The 19,145-nt window shown below is 42.7% G+C and overlaps 1 long non-coding RNA gene across 1 annotated transcript; it reads left to right on the top strand.

Annotated features, from left to right (window-relative positions):
• The first annotated feature begins 875 nt into the window (after positions 1-875).
• LOC135458048 (uncharacterized) lies at positions 876-13,848 on the top strand. The gene is made up of 4 exons (XR_010442844.1): positions 876-958; positions 11,559-11,668; positions 11,769-13,286; positions 13,742-13,848. It is a non-coding gene; the product is annotated as an uncharacterized LOC135458048 (long non-coding RNA).
• Positions 13,849-19,145: the final 5,297 nt, after the last annotated feature.

Below are 19,145 nucleotides of genomic sequence, written 5' to 3'. Positions count from 1 at the left end.
TCTGATTCTCTCAATGGTCCAGTTCAAAGCAATCAGTTCTAGACCAGATCCCATCCAGCACTGCTTCTTGTTCTGTTAGCCTGAGTCCCAAATCTTCCCTGGCTCTTGGAGTCGTCCAATCCTGGCCTCCTGACCATACTTGCAGGGCCATATTTGGCCCTGGCTAGGGCTTGGATTGGCAACTTAGCAGTGAAATGATTTAAATATAGGCCATAATTTATTAATGCATCCAACCTCCAGCAATGCAGAAGAGGCTTGAGAGCTGAAGCTTCAGAATCCAAATTTTAATAGGCAAATGGAAAAGGTGATTGTGCTGTGGCAGTGCTTGGGGAAGTGCTGGTGTGCACTCTCAAAGTGCTGATGAGGTTTGAAGGCATCACAGGCCAGTTCAGTTTCAACTGGTGGTAAAAGAAGAAAAAACTTTTAAAAAGTGTGTTTCTTTATTAAAAAGTAAATCACAGGGGTCATTCTGTAGCTTGGGAAAATGTCATCAGCTATGAACTCTTTGTGTGATTTAACACTTTCAGCCGATATTCAGTAAAGATGGTGAAAGTAGTGGGAATATAATTTGAATGGTTTCCTTTATTATAGGCAGAAACAGGCATCTGTGAACAGGATGTGGGAGTGTTCAAGGATTTAACAGTGAAACCAGGCAGCTCTTCACCAGTCTTTCAGTAGTAAGATACAGGTGGCCATTGAATGTTAGTATGTATTGTATAGGTGGCCTTTGAGCCATAGTAAAATAAATGTATTGTATAAGTGGCCTTGCCCCAATCCTAGTTGTTCTAAATGGGCTGCAGCTGTGATGTCCTTAATTGAGTGGCAGCTGTGGCTAATGAAGATAACTGGGATAAAAGGGGGTGGGCTGGTTGGTCAGGAAGAGCTGTGCAGGAGCCCTGATGAAGCAGCAAGAATGGCACTGCTGTGAAGGGCTGTGTGTGAGAAAACCAGCCAGAGGGTATGGGGCTCTAGAAATACGATAACAACAGTAGGAGACTCAACTCAAAACAGGAGGAGTTACGTTCTTCTAGTGCCTTTTATTTAGTGATCTTGGAGTGCTTTGCAAAGCAGATTCAGCAGACAAAGAAGTTGTGTTGCTCCATGTTCAGTGTTACAAGGCCAATCAGCCTGGGAAGTCAGGAGCATGGTCCCAGTAACTCATCCCTGGGGTCTGTTCCAAACCTGTGGAGTTCAGATTCACCAGGGTAACAGTCATTATCATTTAACAAAAACATTGACTGTCAAGGTGGAGTTTTGCATGTCTGGAGAAGATAAATGTCCAGTGCTGGCTGTCTTTTTGTAAACTACTGTTTACAAAGCCAGACAATTAATTCCATTTTGTTTGGATATGATGATGTTACAATTCAGGTACCAAAAAGTCTCTCCCATAAATAATTTTATATGTTAGCTTTTCATTCCTGCTGGAAAAAGTCTTAACCCTTCACTGATCTGAAACACCATCTGCATTGACTTTATTGATGTAGAGCTTAACTTGAAAAAAACTTCCACAATGTCCCCTTGAAGACTCTGTTTTGCGGAGAAAAGAAGAAACCTCACAACTTGTAAAAGTTGTAAAGCCCGGTATGCTTTATTACGACGCGCGCCGGACGCAAGACTCTCCAAAAGGGCATGCGTACCCCTGAAGATTTCAGACCTCCTTTTATCTCCCTTCCAAATGCATATGCATACAGTTTCACAATAAGTTCATACATATTCATCTTGCATGACACTTAGCACTAATTCTTCTTTATCGGAGGAATTCCTAGGTCGGGGGCAGATTGACCTCGTGGTTTTTCTGTTTTTCTTTCTCTGTCTCCTCGCTGTCTCTGGAACGCGGCCTCTCCTTCAGCTTTAGCTCCACAGACCCTTTACCTCTCCTAGACACTTTACCTAGTTCAGGATGGATATTCTGTCTCATTCCCCCCTTTCCTAGGAAATAAGTAAATTCTTTTACTTAAGGAAAATTTCCACGACAATAAGTGTCTTTTAGCGCTTTACCATGTACATTTGACAAAGAGGTTAGTACAGCTATTCGTTGTAGCATTCTCCAGTTCCAAATTAACAATGTAATAGATAATCCTAAGCTTATCCCAGCTAATATTAGTAAAACTAGAATAGGGTGGCACAACTTATCAAAGATTCCATTTGCAGTTGGTGATCACCCAAAGATCACATCTCACCAGTGATTATCCGTATTTTATTCTTTGTAGAACTCTGGTTATTTCTTTTGTACCATGTTGGACAGTAATTAAGGTTTTCTTTCCACTTTCTCGGATTTCTTTCAAGACTTCTAATAGGTCTTGGTGCTTAATTAATTGTTTTACCAATGTAAGGTTCGCCCCGATAGGGGTAGGTGGTAGTCTGTGATACACTGTGTAATTGGCTGTAATCAGCTGGTGGGATGTTACTGGTACCAAATACAAAAATCACACCCAATAATCTTAACAAAATTACAAATACAAATACAGAGATTAGAATGGTTTCTACTAGACAGAATAACATCATTGCTATTAATTTGTACAGCAGTACAAGCAGTTCTCAAACATACACCCTTTTCCAGTATATACGAGCACAGTTTTCTGGTCAGTGACTGGATGAATTTCAAAGTGACAAATACTCTGTTCAGTGTCCAAACACATCCTGGGCATTAGCAGTATTGCTTTCACAAATGAATCCCATTTGTTCTCTAGTAATGCAGGATTCTAAGTTTACTACCTGCCACTTTTCATTCATCTTTTTGTGCCCACACTCTATGTTCTGAAGGATAGAGTGTTGTTTCTTCATGGTTTAATCTTAGGGCAATGATGGGATGGATAACATAAACAGTGGCATTACATATGGTAAGCACAAAGGCAGTGGCCACATTAGAAATAGGATCATAGGTGAAATTCACCATAATCCACCAGGATTAAAACTTCCTTTCAAAATCAATTGCATTATCCCATTCAATTTTCTGAATTTCAGCTGGAAAATTACCTCCACCCCTTTCCTATATGATCAGAGCTGCTGTTGCTTGTATCCATAACTGTGCTTGTATACAACTGAAAGCTAAAGACACATTATCTTGAACTATACTAAGTGCTTCTACTATCAATTTGTGGTCTTGGTCCCGGCCTGTTCATACTTCTTTACTTTGGCAGTACTTTTGAAATCTGTCACTGGCTAGTTCCTAATGCCAGTAGAGATTACTATAAAGGCTGCTTCAATTTTGTTAGGCTACCTGCTGCAGCAGCTAGTTTATTCATCAGTATTTCTGAATCAATTCTATTTAAAACTCCTAATCTTGTCCCTAATATGCCAGTTAGATGTTTGTTATGGGGAACAGGAACTGCTTTCTGTCCATGATCATCCCTCCCTGCCAGAGGGATGTGCTGGGCTTCTACTACAAATTCAGACACACTTCACAAGTGTATCTGACAGAGGTTTAGGTCATACTTGAGACAGATGTTTGTTCTGAAATGTAGAGACTTCAGGGAATCTTAACTTCTTTCTCTCCCTCCAAAGCACCTGATTTCCCAGATGTGTGGCAAGCAGGAATGTCTCTCCTGCTCACCCACCTTGCCCTTAGCTAAAATCAAGCTGTGGACTGTGTTCAGGGCAGAAGATAATGGAGGGGAAATCTTGAGAGAAAAGCCTAAATTCATTGCAGTGCCTCAGAAGAAACTGGGATCAGGTTTCTGCTATTTGAAACACTCAGCACAAAAATGATGCTCAAAATCCTACAGCCTGCTGCTGAGCTCTGAGGGGGTCTCTCTCTCTCTACCTCTTTTAAGCAGAATCCAACCACCTCAGACTGGGACAATCACTGATCCAAATCTCAGTAGGAAAAGGGATAGCTATAAATAAGGAAAATCACCTTATAAGGCCCCGCTGTGGTAAAAAGTGCAGTGTCCACTTTGAATTCAAATGAAAATCTGACAGTAACTTGAGCTCAAAGGCAGGTCACTTCTACAGGCTGTGTCAGGGTGAAATTACACCAACAGTCTGATTCACTTAGGTCATCACAGACTTCCTGGTGCTCATATACACCAGGGGAGGTTCAGACACTAATTACATCTGGTCTCTCATAAGCCATCCTATTGATGACTAAGCACTTTACTTTGATTTCTTCTCTTCAGATTCCTTGAAGTGTTTGCAGCTCCTGTTCTTGCTATTTTTACTGCTCACATACTTGATTCTCGTGGATTACTACAGTAGATATGTTTAATATAAACCTTCTTTATCTCAAAAGGTTTTCCTATGGATCCAGTATACTGATTAAATGCCAGGGACCAAGGCCATTCAGCATTGCTTTGGGTAGAGGTACTCTCTAGTTCTAAAACTTCAGTTATAATTCCATACAAAACAATTCTGTACACTAAAGTATGAGCTACTCCCGACCGCAATATACTCATTTTGCCCGAATAAGTTTTAGTCTCAGTTCATTGTCTCCTGGTGTCACTCCTGAAGGGGCTTCTGGGCCTTCTTCACCCGAGAGTGATGGATCCAGCATTCTGCTCCTTGATTTTGATTGCAGTGAAGGTGGTGAGAGGTACTTGCAGTGGTCTCTCCCACTGTGGTTCCGAAGTCTTCTCTGTAAGAGACTTAACATATACATCAACCCCAGGCTATCCAACTCCCTGCTCCGAGTTCCAGCCACAAGTTTCTCAATTACTCTGAGCTGTTTGCTTAATGCCACCATGTAAGTGGACATTCTGGACATTCCCCTTGTATTCTATTGTCTTCTATAAGGCATTCCAAAAGGATTCAGCATTCCTTTAGCTCAAAAGGTTTAGTTTGAATTTGCAATAGTGCTAGTGGAAGAGCTTCTTGCCCCAGTCTTCATTCTCTCCCCCTGGCCGCTTGATTGGGGGCAGTATGGGGTGTGAAGTTCTTAATCTATGCCCAGATGGCTACTAATCTGTTGCACTATTTTGGAAATGAAAGGTGATTCTTTATCTGAGGATATTGTGGCTGGAACTCTGAAGCGTGGTATTATCTCTTGTAAAAATGATCTGGTCACCTCTTGAGCTTTGACAGTTCTGGTGGGGAATGTTTCTGGCCACCCTGAAAATGTATCCATTAATACCAGTAAATACTGATACCCCCCTTTCCTTGGGAGTTCTGAAAAGTTGATTTGCCACTGCTATACAGGCCCATGGCCTCTCCCAGTCTGACCAAGTTTTGGCCCAGGGGTATTTTGAGGTTAGTCTGGAGGCAAGGATCACATTATCAGCTCACCTGAGTGATAGTGGCATATAGATTCCTGACAATGATACAACAGTCCTTTCAATCAGATGTGTGTTCTAGAAAGCTTGTGGGAATTACTACTTCAAGGTCAACACTTCATTCCAGTGCACTCTGTATCACTCGCAGCCTCGGTCATTTCGAGAAAGGAGCTACACTCTATAAAAGGCTTTAAGTAATTAGGCCCTAGTGTGTTTTCTAGTGCCCTTCCTTCACTAGTAACTACGAAAATGGGAAGGGATTACTAGCTCTCTTTCAATGGTAGCCCACCCCTTGCAGTTGTACGTCTCTTTTGATTAGTATTATTGTATTATGGCTTACCTTCGAAGAAAATCTGTACCTCACCCTTTGCTGCTTTCTTTGCCTCTCCATCCGCCAGCTCATTTCTTTCCTCCAATTTTAAGCTCACTCTCTGGTGTGCCTTAATATGCTTTTTCAGGTAGCCGAACTGCTTCCAGCAGCTGGATTGTCTCTTCTTTCCCTGTGAGGTCAGCAGTCCCCTCTTCTTCTAGATGGCTCCATGTGCATGCACAACTCCGAATGCCTTTTGCTGTTTCTAAGGCATGGGTCCATGCATTTATCTCAGCATCCTGTGCAGAGGTACCTGTTGGTAAGGGTCCACACTCTATTACCTCTCTGCAGGTAGTCACTGTGAACTTTGCAATGTCGCTTTCTTGTCAGTGAACCAGGTCTCTGCATCGTCCGGAGGAGTGTCCTTCAAGTCTGGGCGGCTAGAGTAGGTAGCTTCAGTGGTCTTTAGGCAATCATGGTGTACTGCTTCTCCTTGATTCCACTGAGAAAAGAAGCTGGGTTGACAATATTAGTCACCACTATCTCTCCATCATCTTGCTCTACCATGATGGCCTGGTATTTCAGAAACCTCTCTGGTGAAAAGCCAGTGGCCACCCTTTACTTCCAGTACTACAGACACTGTGTGGGACACTAGCACAGTCATTTTTGTCCCAGGATAAACTTGTGTGCCTCTTGAATGTTCAGCACAACTGCTGCTACAGCTCTGAGGCAACCTGGCCATCCTTTGGCTGTTGCATCTAGTTGCTTAGAGAGGTAAGCAACTGCCCTCCGGTATGGACCCAAGTCTTGAGCCAATATTCCCAGAGCAATTCCTTGCATGGAAAAATAGAAAGAATGCTTTACTTACATCTGGAAGTTTCAAAGCTGGAGCCGACATGAGGGGACTCTCTAGCTGGCGAAAGGCCCGTGTGGTGTCTCTTGTCCACTGGAGATCTCAGTTCCCATTGGCAATAAGAGCGTAGAGGGGTCTGGAGAACAGTCCACAATTATGAACCCACAGCTGGCACTACACTGCCATGCCTAAGAAGGTTTGGAGTTCTTTCGTTGTCTGGGGTTCAGGGTTTGGCATAGGGCTTCCCTGCCTTAAAGTCTGCTGCTCAGCACTCACTTCTTACTCCAGGTAGATTACCTTCTGTTTCACTACCTGTGCCTTTTTCTTTGAGACTCTGCATCCTTGGAGTCCTAGGAAATTCAAAAGGCTTACCGTCCAGGCTTCCCTTGCTTCCCTCGTCCGAGTGGCTACTAGAAGATCGTCCATGTACTGCAACAGCCTCCTTTCCTCTTGTGGAGCTTCCGGGACTCTGGGTCTTTGCAAGCTGTTCTCCACTCGGAGTGGAGAATTTTGAAGCCTCCAGGCACATGGACTATGTGAGCTTGTGTTTGAATGCAAAAATGTTCTGGCTGGCTTCGTGGATAGGGAGGCAAAAGAAGGCATCTCTTAGGCCTAAAACAGTGAACCAGGTTAGCTCAGGTGTTAAACAAGGTTAGTAAGGTCTATGGATTTGCTACCACAGGGTACAAATTCTGTGTTATCTTATTGCCAGCCCGTAATCCAGTACTACCAGTTATTGGACTGATTCCTTCCTTACCTTCCTTTTGAGGGTACTACTCAGTTCTCACTGGTTGTGTTCTTTCATTAAGCTTGATGGGGGAGCATCCCATGGGGGAGCATCTTTCACTCTCCCTGGTGCAGCAGAGGCCCATACCCTTGAAAACACTTATTTACTTATTCTAATATCTCCTTACTAATGTCTTTCTTAATTTCAGTGTCTGTTAATATTAAGCCTAACATCTTTATATTATTTGCCTCCAGAGTAACCCTTCTCATTTGAGAATGTTTAGCAAATTGAGCGAATTGTACAAAAGCTTTTAGGTACACCTAGTACACGTTACTTTAAAGGTTTGCAAAACTATGCCTTTTCAGACTGGCCAGTTGTTCATTCCCCACACTACAACATAAACATTCTCCACAGGTACTAAAGCTTTATTTAAAACTGAACACATAACCCTTGTGCTGACAAAAATTCTTCCCTTTTGGGAAGGTTACCTTTACCCCTCCTCCCTTACCTTGGGAGGAAGCCTTTACAAATCATATGTACTCATTTTGCGAACTGTGATTGCTTCGCATTTCAGCGTGATAATCCTTGCCTGATTTCATACGTTGCTATCTTATGCTGCACGCTGAACAACATGTTTGATTTGCTTCTCTTTGCCTTGTTTTCCTTTTCAAGGGCCAAGACCAGAGAGCGGTCTGATCTCACAGTCTCTTTGTCATTCTGGGTGATTTCTTAAAACAAAAGACATTTCAGCATACAAAAACTATCCCATTTATCTTCCTATTATAAAACAGTACTAACAGCAATGAAGCACTATAAATCTTTTTATTTTCTGAGCTGCTCTTACTGGCAACCTCCTCCCAATGAGCCCCTCCCAAAAGGGGCTAATTTAGGAACCTGTTTGCTCTGGTCAGTTCTTATTATTTATTTCTCCTTGCCCTATCCCGTTTCCATTCAAACCTTTTTACAGACCTTCACAGTAGTTTCTCAGTTTTCCTCCTATACACACAGCTCCAGGTGGCAGGTATCAGATGTGATTCCCACACACAAGCTCTAAGACCTTAGGTTCTGAATCCGCTTGACCAGAAACCTTTAATTTACACTCGGGGCGTGTACCCTGACACTTATTGGAACAGCAAAACAGCAATACCAGTGTTTCTCATAAACACCGCACTGCAATAATACCTGCACATCCAGCTTTTGCTCACAGGCCATTCCCGTGTTCCCTGGGGAGACAGGGCAGCCAGAGCTGTCCCTGTGCCCAGGGCGCAGCCACTGTCACTTCACACAGCCTGCTGGCCTCTTGATGTACCAAAGGCTCCCCAAAATTGCCCACAAAGGCTGGCTATTCTGTTTATTACAGAGAACTTTAAATCCTTTCAGCAGATTGTTTCCAGTAAAGACTTACTGCAGTACCAACCGAAGTCTCATAAATCTCATAAGTCTCATTAACTAATTCATCTCATTCATCCCTTCTATATAAACTCTGTTTTACAAAATATCAGTCTTTTCTAGTTCTCTTCTTGCACAATCTAATTAAGCACTGTGTCTACTTACACTTGTTTTGCTGCTTTGCAAAAGGGCTGTGCTAGTCACAGCCAAAACTCTGATATACCTGCAGACACAGACACACGCACTCCCCCCCCCCCTCCCCCCCCCGCCTTATCTCAAATTCACTAGAGCCAAGGCTTGAATTGCTGTGAGGGGGAGAATTCTTGGAATTCCTTTAACTCACTTTATCGAAGTTAAACATAAATCACCGTACTATAGCTCTCCTATGTAAAATGCTACTCTTGTTGCAACAAAATCTTAAAATCTCCACAAACACCACTATACAGTCTGAGAATCAAATTACCACAATGCAGCGGAAGAAAATCACCACACAAAATCACTGGGAAAGGGCATATTTCTCAAAGTGCTCACTTTTCTCAACACAACACAGCACACCATAATTCGGCATTTACTCAAATCAATTTTTCTTGGACACAATCAAAATAACAGCACACAGTCTAGAGATCAAGTCCAAACATCCAAGGCAAAGGAACTCTCTGAGCTCATACTCACGGTTAAAATGTACCAAATCTACACAAATCACTACATTCAAACACGATAAATACCATCACTGACATTCCTCCACTCACTTCTCCGCGGGCACTTCTCTCCTTGCCCCCGCAGCCTGCTGCAGCCGGCGCCTCTGGCCTCACTCGGCTGCTTCAAACACGGGGAGTACTGACCCATCCCCGCACTGTAGGGCACTGTAGATTTACTCTCTTTTATACACCATACACATATCACCTGCACGATCACAAACACAGTGCACTGGCCACACACAATTAACCATACAGCAACACAGTGTCCGGACATCACACACACACAAACAAAACACACGGGCTCACCAGTTCTGCTCCATCAGAACTATGAATCCTCAATACACACATACACGGGTTCACCCGGCTTACCCCCAAAGCCGCTAGCGGTCTGCTCCATCAGAACGACGAACCCGGCCTCTAATACAGCTGCTCTATCAGCTGAACCCCGTTTCTAATACAGCTGCTCTATCAGCTGAACCCCATCTCTAATACAGCTGCTCTATCAGCTGAACCCATGAACCCAGACGTCTCTGGGTGGTTTACTCCCTTTCTCTCCTTCCTCCCCCCCCGGGGCCCCATACATACCGTATTCTCCTCCGCAGGCCAGCGGGTCGTTGTCTGTCCTCGCAGGTGGCAAGTTGAGACAAGCGGAGCCCCACCAGGAAAAAATCCTGGGGCGCGCCATGGAGGTCCGTCTATCCCCCCTGCCCCGCGGGGACAGAGAACTCCTGCCTGGCTCGCCAAAATGTTTTGCGGAGAAAAGAAGAAACCTCACAACTTGTAAAAGTTGTAAAGCCCGGTATGCTTTATTACGACGCGCGCCGGACGCAAGACTCCCCAAAAGGGCATGCGTACCCCTGAAGATTTCAGACCTCCTTTTATCTCCCTTCCAAATGCATATGCATACAGTTTCACAATAAGTTCATACATATTCATCTTGCATGACACTTAGCACTAATTCTTCTTTATCGGAGGAATTCCTAGGTCGGGGGCAGATTGACCTCGTGGTTTTTCTGTTTTTCTTTCTCTGTCTCCTCGCTGTCTCTGGAACGCGGCCTCTCCTTCAGCTTTAGCTCCACAGACCCTTTACCTCTCCTAGACACTTTACCTAGTTCAGGATGGATATTCTGTCTCAACTCTTTAATAAAAAGCAGCACAGCTCCTTTGGCTTTGCTTTATAGCCTGTTTTGCAGAGCTAGTGTAAGCTTTGTTGACCTGGCCTGTACCCACTCCAAGGTAATAATAACCCACTGATGTGTGCAGGGACGGATGTGGTGCTCAGGGTTTGAGAGAGTGCTTGTCAAGTGGCTCACACACAAAAAGCATTGAGTTTTTTGTTGCTTGCCTTTTATTGATACAAAATTAGGTGTATTTTTCTTTCTGAGGCATCTGTTGACATGAAGATTCCAATTATTATTTTCATACAGACTCCTGGTATTATTTGATTGTTCCATTTGGCGCCTATTTCTTGGGCTGTTTCCTCCATCTTGGGCTAATTATTGTACAGAATTCTGTGCTGAATTCCCATTACTGTCTGCTGGTGTAATCCAGCTAATGATCCATGTCCCCTGGAAGCAGATTGCATTATTCCTCATTGTTTGCTCTGCTCCTGGCTTTACCATTGCTCCCTTCACACACTGAGGACTTGGCTCCAGTCTTGGCTGCTGGCGAGGGCAGTGACAGTACAGGTTTAAGCAGATGTAAGGTAAGGTTACCTCTGGGGGTTTTGGTGTCATCTCCAACTCAGAGTAGCCTGAAAACTGCCTGAATTGAGAGCAGGCACCATTGATCCCCCCAGCTACAATTATTGAAATACACAAATTCAACAAAATTATGGGGGGTGCTGTTACAAACTTTGCTCTAAATGGTGCCAGAGGAGGGGGGATAACACAAAAACCCACTTTGTGCCTTTATGCTACCAATGATTTCTCCTACCAAGACTGACTTGATGGCAATTTTATGCTATCTTCCAGGTGTAAAGCAGTTAAGTGCAGTCAAGATCAAGCCCTTATTTTCAAATACTTTTTTTATCATTTTGATGTAAAATTGTTGAATGTTTTAGGACCCTTAAAACTGACTCAGAGCTATTCAAGCTGTAAAACCAGTGAGGCAGTAAATAGTTGCTCAGGATCAGAATGTCACTTTTATTCTATTTTAAAGGCATACAGTAAAAAGGAATAATAGTAATAGAATTTCAGCAACAACTGATGTTTAAGCTCAGATTTTGGGTCTAACATAGCTGGTCATCCTCACTACTCTTTCTGTGGAGGCAGTTCCAGAAAACACATTGACCATCAAACTCCTGACTCAATTAGAAAAACCTATTGAATATGTAAGATACTTTTCCTTACAAGCTGAACACTTGTCTCCTCAGGTATAGAAGTTACTGAAAGCATTCATAAGATGACTTCAGAATACAAATCTACAGCAATGAAGCTTTTGCAGGGTTGATGTTAGTTCACTGGAAGGATTTTCTGCAGAAAGGTACCTTGATTCCCATATCTCTTCAGAAAGAGATACCTCCTTTGTTTTCTGTTGCAGTGATGAACATTGAGGGGGTCTATATTTGGTTTCCTACAAACAGGTCGTAAAATACCCTGCAGTCAGAAATATGAGGACAAACACTTGGGAGACCCTTCTGAGATGGCAGTGAGAGGTGCAACTGTGTTCTCCATGTGATATTAAAAACTGCACTACAGCAAGGGTGACCCCTAAATGGAGCTTCAGGACCAGTACCAAAGCCTTCCCTAGCATTATGTAGAGTTACTTTGCAGAGACTATGTATGGTGGTAAAAAGCCCTAAAAATGATGAGCCATGGCAAAGAAGGGCACAGGGATGGGGAGAAGGTGCTCTGAATGGCAACCTGGTTTTCCATACAATGAATATGTTGGGTGTTATTTCTGCAAAAACCCAGTGAAGCCTCACATACTGTTAGCCCATCCAGGGCATTGCACAATTAATATTTTTTTAGAAGCTGTGATTTATATGATCTTTTAAAAGGAAGGAAAAGATAACCATTGCACATTCAACTGCCTGAGAAGGTAAAGCACAGATAAGAAATCAATGTTGCACAGGCTTTACAAAGAGAGTGCATCCTGGTCCCAGATGAGCCTGACAATGTTTGCATTCTCACAGAGAAGAAGAGCTAATCAAAGCTGTGACACAGTTAAGTTCCCTTAAATTAGAAGATAAGCAGGAAGGAGAAGTGAGGTCCCCAGGAAATTATTTGATACTTCATTTGCACTCAAGAGTCAGCCCAACAACTGTCACTGTCAGAGGGGGACAGAAACACAGGAGAGAAGCTGATTCCTTAAGATAACACTGAAGGAGCAGAGCACTGCTGATTTGTTTCCTCAGCTTCTGTGCCCCAGAGAAATCTCACAATGACAAGTACACTGGAAGTTGCTTTTGTTGTTTATTGTTTCCCTTTCAGGACTTGATTTGTAATCAGGAATTTAACCTTTCTTTTATACATAGCTTGTTTCATAAATAAACTTGCCAAGCTTCTGAAGTTGAGGGGAATCTTGTAAAGCTGTGCATGTGTGCTGCTTCAGAGGCGATGAGTTCAGGGAGAGTGTAGGCATTCTCTGAAGGGGAGCAGGTCTGGAAATTCAGAAAACTGGATATTTTTGTGCACCATCTGGAGAATTTGGGGTTTGGGGTTTGCAGCAGCATGTGCCACTGGCAGAGTGCTACCAGACAGAAATATGGGGGCAACCACAACAACGCTGCAGCCCTGAAGATTATATAATACAAATAAATGTAACAATATTGTTTCAAATGTCTGCTCCCATTTAAAGTGGGCATTGAAAATTAAAGTAGGTTTGAAGGCGACTGTATTCTGTGAGCAAAAACATGTGAGCCCCAATCCTCTATAAAACAGGGTGAAGGTTACCTGACCTGCGTAGTTCAGGCTAAGAAATCTCCATAAATGAACTCCATTTCTCTAGAAAGGCCTCTGTTCATTACCAGCAGGGTTCCTGCATGCAGGAATCACAACAGCAACTCTCAAATCCTACCACTGCTTTTAAGAGCCTAAATGTAGCTGGAATTCATCTGAGGTCAATTTTGAGCCAGTGACTCATCTCAGTTCTTCTAATGGTAAGAAGATATCGAAGTTTCTTTTGGAATATAAGAATGGATTGATTGAGTCCTCCTGCAGCCTCATGTGTGCTAATCAAACAGATTTGAGGTGTGGGGTCTTCCAGGCTAAAGCATGAAATCTTCTTTCATTGTTCTGATCTTTATGTAAAGCATTTAAAATTTATTCATATCCTCCATTAACTGAGGAACCTGCATTACACATAACAGTGTGAAATTACTGCCAAATGCTCTTACTTGTTTTTCTTCTGCATGTGCATCCCAAAATCCCATCTGTAGAGATGTTTCCCATCATTCATATGTGATGTTGATTATTTATAACGTCAATTTTTAAAATTAAATGTTGTATTAAATTAATGTATAGAGATTAAGTAATATTGTGTAAATAGCATTAATATTCCTTTAAAAGCAATGATGCGGCTACTAAGTTCTAAGTTGTCTTTTTTATTTTTCAGATGTGCGTTGAAGTTTGTTCCAGCTTAAATTAGAGATTCTTTCCGACCACAAAGAAATCCGTAGCTTCTTAGGGAAAAAACAAAACCAAAAACACCCCAACTTTTTCAGTCTAGACTTTTTATGCACTTACATTTCCTTCTGACTAGCAAATATTATTATATTTTGCTTTCATGTGATGTATAGGAACTTAAGAACATTTTTGTGACTTGTCTGTCTTTGAACAGTTGCAGCAGGGACTTTGTCTTCTTTTGGAAGAAGCTCCTCTTACAAAAGAGGATATAGTTATGTATTAAAAATAAGATAAAACAGTTTTGTTTCAGGAGTCACATTGCACAAAACAAAGTAACAAGTACCTAGAGAAATTTCAGTCACCTTCTCATGCAAGATGAAATACTTAAACATCATATCATTCAAGGAGCAGGGACATACTTCATACTGAGAAAAGAGGATCTATCCACAGAATTACTGTAGGAAATATTTAAATCTCTGCTTGAGGGGCAAATAATACCATACACTGTGTAAAAGAGCAAGGAAGAGGCAGCTGATAATAAGACTTGAAGGCAGTCCCCCTGCAGGCAGATTTCTATGTGAACATTCTTACTCTACTCCTCTGGACAATAGGGAAGAAAACCCACAGGGGAAATAAAAACAAGAGTGGGGAGAAAAGTTTTTGCTCATCTAAATTTTTTTGAATTCATGAAAGAGCAGCCGAAAGGCAGAAAGGCAGCTCAGCTTGCTCCTAACCACGGTTTCTGTGGACAGCATTGAATCAGGTAAACAACTTCTTTTTCCAGTCCTGTGCAGCTGTGTCATGGTCCTGAGGCTGGCAGTGTGACCTGCTCAGTCCTGCAGCTGTGCAGTCATGAGCCACCCACACACCACGTTTGGCTTTGGGCAATGCAGATGTTCCACATCTGCTGTGAGCAGCTGTGCCTGAGGGGACATGGGCAGGGTGTTGGTTATGGTGAAGGCTGGTATCCACTGGCTCACATGGAGGTTCAGGATTTCTGCTTTCTCCTGAAGGGGACTGCTGGATAAGTCACAGCCTGATGAGGATAGACTGCCAGACTGGGGCTGTTTCTGAGGGGTCTGCAAAAAGTGACAGAGAAAAGTAGAAAGTTGCTACAGGAGCTCTGTGCCTTCTCTGGGAAGTGTTTGTGGGTCTGGAGAACGCTGTGGCTCAGTCACAGCTCTGCTGGAACATGCTGGCTGTCCTGCTGCAGCACTACTGAGAAAACCATCTTCACTCACCCTGCACAGGAAGCAACAAGCATGGATTCCCCAGCAGGCAGCAATTTGAGAGCCACAGGAGAAATATGTGGCAGTGAGGAGGGAACCGGCCTGTTCTCCAGGTGGCAGAGAAAACCTGATCTGTAGTTATTGTGCGGTGCCAGGTTCTGAGGCACAGCCCCCTCCTCCTCCTGCAGACCTGAGGGATAGATCAGGTTCAGCCTGCAGCCTCCCTGTCCTCCCCCAGCTTGCCAGCTGCTCTTTCCCAGGATAGTGCCACTGTCACTTACTAGGTGCCACAGAGGCAGCATGGGATGTGCCACTACAGCTCAGGGTCTTGGGAAGGATGAAAGTTTGACAAGAAAGTCTCACAGATGTGTATGCGTGGCAAAAATATTTTTGAATGTAGAATCTGAAGAAGGAATAGAAATGAAAACAAGTTTTGATATAGAAGAAAAGAATTTCTGAGCCAGTCTTACTGGATTACTAAGAAGGAAATGGGTATGTTAGTTGGAAGGGGTTTTTATGACTTAGAGCAGGGATAAAGCCACCTCAAGCAAGAAGATGTTTTTACCAAGCAGAAAGATAGCACAGGCAAACAAGCCTGCTGATTTTGCAAGTAGAAAAAAGGTCTCAATTTTCCACTGCAAGAAAACTGAAAAACAACTTCTAGCTCAAACTGTAATGTGCTGTCTTTTAGTGATTGGAGAATAGTAACATGAACATGGTAATTATAGTAGTTATGGTAGGCTATAGATAAAAGTTAAGGTATAGATTGGTTCTACTGTATTAAGATGCTCAGCAAAGAAAAGTATAAAATGCATTGTAACCTAAACTAAGGGTCTCCAGGCCTGCCTGCAGCTGGAGATGACAGCTGTGGGTACAGGCTCTGTCACCCATGGCCCTGGACTGCTGTAACTCTTGGATGGAATGAACTGCATTTTGGAGAGCTGCCTGGAGTCCCATGTCTCTCATTCAGGCTCTTCCTTCAGGGTGTAAAGTCACCAAGGTCTTGTTTGGGAACTACTGTGTCCCAAGATGAGGACACCTATTCTTCTGGAATTTACTTTCCTGAGCATCCAGATAGCTGGGAGGAAGTTTGCTTGAAAGAAAACGATCCAGAAAGCGCAGCCCCAGAAAAGAAGAAAAATATCTGAGAATAGGGAAAAAAAAGTTACTGAGAAGGATAACAACCTAAACCACCCAATTAACCAACCAGAAATATCCCCACAACAAAATCACGCCCCAAAACAATGACAGCAAAACAACAAAAAACTTGTCACACCCCCTGCCTCCCAAAAACTCCCAAAATGGGAAAAAAAAACTAACACCAAAACCACAACTCCCCACCTTCAAAAAAAAAAAAAAAAAAAAAACAAAACTAGACTCCCTCCAAAAAAGCCAAACCAAAACAAACCATTACAAAAAAATAAAACAACCCAAACCCATCAGACTGAAATGTGGCTCCCCTGCAGTGCCCAGCACTGAATACAGAAGCGGGACCGAAGCTGCAGCCAGTGAAGCTGTCACCTGGGTCAGGTTTGCCACACAGAAGGGACAAGGTGTTACCTAGGGCAACAGAACATCTGTAGCAGCGTAGGAAGGGGCTGTCTCCGTGCAGCAGATCTGAGCTCTGCCTGCAGCCGTGGCCATCCCTGGCTGGCAGCTCTGAAGGACAAAGCTGCTGTGACAGGCAGCTCGTCAGCCCCCAAGGCAGGGACAGGGCTCAGAGCTCGGCATCACTCAGCACTGCTGCCCTTTGAACCAACTCAGAGGCACCAGGATGCACGAGATAAACATCTTCATCCAATTTAAGCCAAATAATTTATTCATAGGTGTCTCCTGAGAAAGGAAGGCACACCTTATTCAATATTTTATGTAGCTGATGTGGTTTGCAAAGGATTCATAACTGACAGGCTAGTAAACAACCTTTTTTAAGCTCCTACAGGAAAAGTGGGCAAATGGTTGCATTCAAACTCCTGCAGAAAACATTGGAAACCCAGGCACTGCCATGTCTCTTCCTTTTAACAGCACAGTATGTTTACAATTTTGCAGTATTCACAGGAAAATAATAAAAAGTTAGAAGCTGTTTTCTCCAGAAAGGCAATTATGCTGAATTGCACTTAAAGATGTCATCAATTTCAATTACATTTGAAAGAAAAAATCATAAATATTCAAGGCTGAGATGCAGACTTCCTTATGTTTAATTTCTTACCATTTTCTTTGTTGTTGATATACATAGATGTTTATATCACATGTTTACAATTTTTCTCACTTCCATTTGTGCAATTATGGCTATTCCAAAAGGTCATATCAGCATTTATGAACTGAATTATTCTGTGATTTCAAAATTTTCATTTTTGTTATTCCTCAGCATAAAAATCAATCCCATCACCAATTCTGACCTTGGGGGTTGTGGATTGCACTCTGCATCCACAACTCTGCATCACAAAGCACCAACAGAATGTAGGAAGGTCAGAGAAAATCCTACTCTGGGAGTTCACAGCTCCTTTACTTTGTCATGCACCCAGCACACCTGGGAGCAGGCTGAAGGAGGAAAAATCTAAGCAAGTTCTGGTACAAAGAGTCTGTCCATAAATAATTGGAAGTGTTTTGTAGTGAGGACTGTAATTTCAAGTCTGTCTGTTTTATAGAGTAGTTGGGATTTAATTTTACTTGTTGCAAAGCTTTCCCAAGCTTTGTCTAATTCTTGAGATTACTGAGCCCATACTTAAAGCAGTAAATTCTGCAAACTTTATAGACCCTGGAAAAGTGGAAATTCTGTTCAAAACTGCGGTGGCAATTTTTAATCATGCTAAATGGATAACCAGCAAATCATGGGTCAGCCAATGGTACAGTCATTCCTAGCAAGAGAATGAAAAATGGGACTTCTTCCAATTAGTGTGTTAGAGTTCCATAGAGCATTTACCCTCCAATTTGTGACATTTTGATTCAAAAATTAACACTGTCCAATATCAATGTCACAAGTACTACGTTAGGATATGCTTTATTGAGTATTTGTTAGGAAGAATGCTTAAGAAAATAAAATATCTCTGTAAAGTTCTGTTGTGATGAGTGCCTGGCCCAGTACTGTTGTTTGGGGTTTTTTTTGTTGCTGTTGTGTTTTAATAAAGTTTGGAAAAATTCACACACTATCAGAATAGCAAATCATGGTAAGAACTTCTGGAGCATTGTATAAACTGAATACATATGACAAGGGAAAAAAAACAACAAAACAAACCAACCAACAAACAAACCCTACCGCAGCCAAGACTCTTGCTGCCTTTGGAGGAGATGGGGTTTTACATGACTTGTTTTAACTGAGGCAGACAATGGTTATCATATTTGTAAACAGAGATTGCGGTTCTGCCTGTGGACACTGGGGCATTGCATCATGATAAACAGTGTGAAAATATTCTTAGGTCATGGCATCCATGTCAGCCAGCTGAACAAAAGCACTGGTGATCAGATTGTTGCAGGGCTGGGCTGGGAAAGCAAGGACATTTTAGCCTCCCTGGAATGGAGTCCCTGGCCTGAGCAGGTCTGAGAGCGCCCACCATGTACCAAACAGCTGAGGGGTCCCAGGCCAGGTGCTCCATGGTGCCTCTCATTACTTCCTAGCTGGTGATGCTGAGAGCCAGCCTAGATTCTTCTTCCACCTGAAAAGTCAAAATAGTATTTATAAATTGGAAGCGGTTCAGAAGTGAGACAGGCAAGTAATCCAGCATCTGGGAAGTGCATATTACAGTGATCTGTATCTTTGTCATCTCTGGCAGCTTGGCTTCTTCAAAGAGTAAGAAGCAACTTGGTCAAGGTCTTTATGTGGGAAGAAGACACCATCTGATACATTTCAGTTCTCTCATCTATTAGAGAAAGGTACAACAAAATCTAATGCTTGGAAGCTGAATCTAGACAGATAATTACTGTTCTATTATATCCTAAATTTTCTGTGGGGTCTTGTCACTAGACTGTCACTTTTCTGGGCAAGTAAATCTGCAAAACAGCCCCAATATTCCAGTGCAGCATCCTGATCTCAAGGCACACATTTATTTCTGACAAGTTACTGTCCTCAGTTCTTCCCCTCCTCCAGGACAGGCTGAGAAAAAGCATCTCAAAGGAAACCACCACGCTATTTTTGCTCAGATTTATTTTCATTTATGACATTTGGCAGAG

The sequence above is a fragment of the Zonotrichia leucophrys genome, chromosome 1A, assembly GCF_028769735.1.
Source record: "Zonotrichia leucophrys gambelii isolate GWCS_2022_RI chromosome 1A, RI_Zleu_2.0, whole genome shotgun sequence".
Classification (NCBI taxonomy): Eukaryota; Metazoa; Chordata; class Aves; order Passeriformes; family Passerellidae; genus Zonotrichia; species Zonotrichia leucophrys.
This window is presented reverse-complemented; position numbering and strand designations above follow the sequence as displayed.